Source organism: Mustela putorius, unplaced genomic scaffold (assembly GCF_011764305.1).
Source record: "Mustela putorius furo isolate JIRA1106 unplaced genomic scaffold, ASM1176430v1.1 tig00000253_pilon_pilon_pilon, whole genome shotgun sequence".
Taxonomy (NCBI): domain Eukaryota; kingdom Metazoa; phylum Chordata; class Mammalia; order Carnivora; family Mustelidae; genus Mustela; species Mustela putorius.
Window position 1 is genome coordinate 771,343 of NW_025421329.1, and position 3,078 is coordinate 774,420.

The 3,078-nt window shown below is 39.1% G+C and overlaps 1 pseudogene; it reads left to right on the plus strand.

Annotated features, from left to right (window-relative positions):
• The first annotated feature begins 258 nt into the window (after positions 1-258).
• On the plus strand, positions 259-1,002 carry LOC101680574 (annotated as a pseudogene).
• The last annotated feature ends 2,076 nt before the right edge of the window (positions 1,003-3,078 follow it).

Below are 3,078 nucleotides of genomic sequence, written 5' to 3' on the forward strand. Positions count from 1 at the left end.
CCAGGGTCCTGAGATCTAGTATAAAAGAATGTTTGTTCGAAAATGGACCAGGGAAGTAATATTCTTTTCCTTGCCTCCCACATATATAAGGTAGATTACAAAGTTTTAGGTTGGGTGAGGCACACTTCTAAAAAAGACTTAAGAAAATTTCAGACTAATCTGGGGAATGTTTGAGACTGAACCAGGTCACTGCTATTTCTTACATCAATCAACCTACTTTTATGTCCATGAAAAGGTTTTTATTTTCATATCCCAAAGTTTGCAATTGATGATTTTATTATTATGGTGAAAGAAAGAGGAGTGAAAATCATTTGACCATCAACCTCAGGGTAAGGGCTTTGGTTTGCCCTTTGTATGAGTCTGTGATACATACAAATCTAAGTCTTTGATTACGATTGAATTGAAGTGGCTCTTCCCATAAGTAGCCTGAGGGGGTCTCTGAAAATGGTTTGCTATTCACCTGACCCAGAAAACCCTACAAAATCATGCAAATCAAGAGGTTCAAATCTTCCTGTTCACTTTAAGAACACACGAGAAACTGCCCAGGCCATCAAGGGTATGCACATCCCAAAAGCCACCAAATGCCTGAAGGATATCACTTTGCAGAAGCCATGTGCACCATTCTGTTGCAACAACGGTGGAATCAGTAGATGTTCCCTGGCCAAAGAATGGCACTGGACACAAGGTTGGCGGCCCAAAAAGGGTGCTGAATTTTTACTGTACGTGTTTACAAATGCAGAGAGTAATGCTGAACTTAAGGGTTTATATCTAGATTCTCTGGTCACGGAACACGTCCAGGTGAGCAAAGCCTCCAAGATGCAAGGTAGAACTTTCAGATCTTATGGTCTTCATAACCCGCACATGACTTTCTCTGCCACGTGGAGATGATCCTTACTGAAGAAGAGCAGTAAAGGTCTTCCTAAACCAGAAGAGGGGGTTGCACAGAAGGAAAACACATCCCAGAAGAAACCGAAGAAAGAGAAACTTAAGGCCCAGGAGTAAACTGTGCATAAAATAAATGCAAAAAAAAAAAAAAAAAAGAGTAAAAAGAAGAAGGAGGATGAGGGGGAGGAGGAGGAGGTAGGGGCGGGAGGAGGGCGAGGAAGAGGAAGAAGAAGAAGGTGAATTGAAGTGGCACCTAACCTAAATGCTCAGCTTTCAATGAAGAGAGGCGGGTTACTATGGGAACATGAAGTAGAATGAGTTCTGTCATCTTCAGCACCTGTTCCAGAGAAGACAAATCTGACAGTTTCCACTGGTCTACAGACTAGCTCTGTAAGGTAAAAAGGTGTAAGGCTATTCACCCTTCTCCCATCCATTCTCTACCCTTCTCTTCTCTTCTCTGTGCCTGGATGTCTGACCCTTGCTGACCAGAGCTCCCTGCAGCTGCTGCTTGTCATTTTTTTTCAATGGGAGCCACTGGTTGCACAGGTCTTAAACCCAGGCGATAGGGGCTAGCCTTGCACCCGCTATTCTAGAAAGCATTGCATAGCACAGACACATGCAAAAAATACATACACATTAAAGGACACAGGGGCATCTCTGTTGGTTGGGATAGAGCACTACCAATAGTGCCAACGATCTTGGAGTGCGGAAGAATTCAGTGGCAGAGTTTAGATAAAAGAGTTGTGAATTAGCTTGTTAAACCATTCTCCTCTGCAGGGAGGCAACTGGCTTTAGAAGATTGAAGTATTGAATTCTAATAATGCTCAGTATCCATTTCTTGTTGCTCTTTGGATGCTCCAGTTCTTGCTCCAGAAGTACTCACTATGTGGTATGGCATTTACAACAGTTTTATGTGATGGCTAAGGAATATTATATGTTGTGTGTATGTAGTCTAGATGTCACTTGAGCTCAGCATGATACCAATTCTTTGCATTTGGAAACAGGTGGACATCAAATACTACAACTGTAAATAGATCTATATTTTAAAAATATTTTAAAGGTTTTTAAATTTTAAGAAGTAAATACAAACTTGAGTTTCACATAGTTTGATTTGAAATTAATTAATAATTTGCTTTTTTAAACAATTTAATAAATTTTGGATTTTCTAGAACAAAAAGCTTTTGAAGCAAAATATGAAAGGTAACAAAATTTACATTTACTTTGCAAGTTTTATGACAATTTATTTAAATATTGAACTCTTCAAGTACAATTATGTTTTACTTTTAGTCCTTCAATCATAATAAAACATAAATTATGTGAAATCTGCATTACAAAATAGTGCTTTTACTAAAATTGAGACAAAAATTTATTTTGTGGAATATATGAATGGAATATTTATGGGATAAATTTATTATTACCCATCCAAATCTTGCTGGCCTTAGGACAAAACCAATCATATGAAATAATAATTTAATTAATATTTTGTTTACTTTCAATTATATAAAAGCGTCAGGGCACCTGGGTGGCTCAGTCATTAAGCGTCTGCCTTCAGCTCAGGTCATGATCCCAGGGTCCTGGAATGGAGCCCCGAATCAGGCTCCCTGCTCAGCAGGAAGCCTGTTTCTCTCTCTCCCACTCCCCCTACTTGTGTTCCCTCTCACACTGTGTCTCTGTCAAATAAATAAATAAAATTTAAAAAAAAAAAAAAAGCCTCAGGGGCCCCTTCATGGCTCAGTGTGTTAAGCCTCTGCCTTCAGCTAAGGTCATGATCTCAGGGTCCTGGGATTGAGCCCGGCATCGGGCTCTCTGCTCAGAAGGGAGCCTGCTTCCTCCTCTCTCTCTCTCTCTGCCTGCCTCTCTGCCTACTTGTGATCTCTGTCAAATAAATAAATAAAATCTTTAAAAAAAAAAAAAAGCCTCAGAATTTCACTGAGGCTTTTATATATTTATGTATACCTACATATATTACATACTTACATATTTATATTACATATGTGTATGTTTGCATGTATTTACATATTAAATATTTACATATGTTTCAATCTTGTGGTAATAAAAGTATATTTGTTGCTTGAGGGCAGGGGTTTGCACACTTCTTCATTAAGAGCCAGATAGTTATTTGAGGCATTGTGGACCAGACAGTTTCTGTTACAACTTCTTGACTTTGAGCTGAGTGGGTGAAAGCAGCCAGGG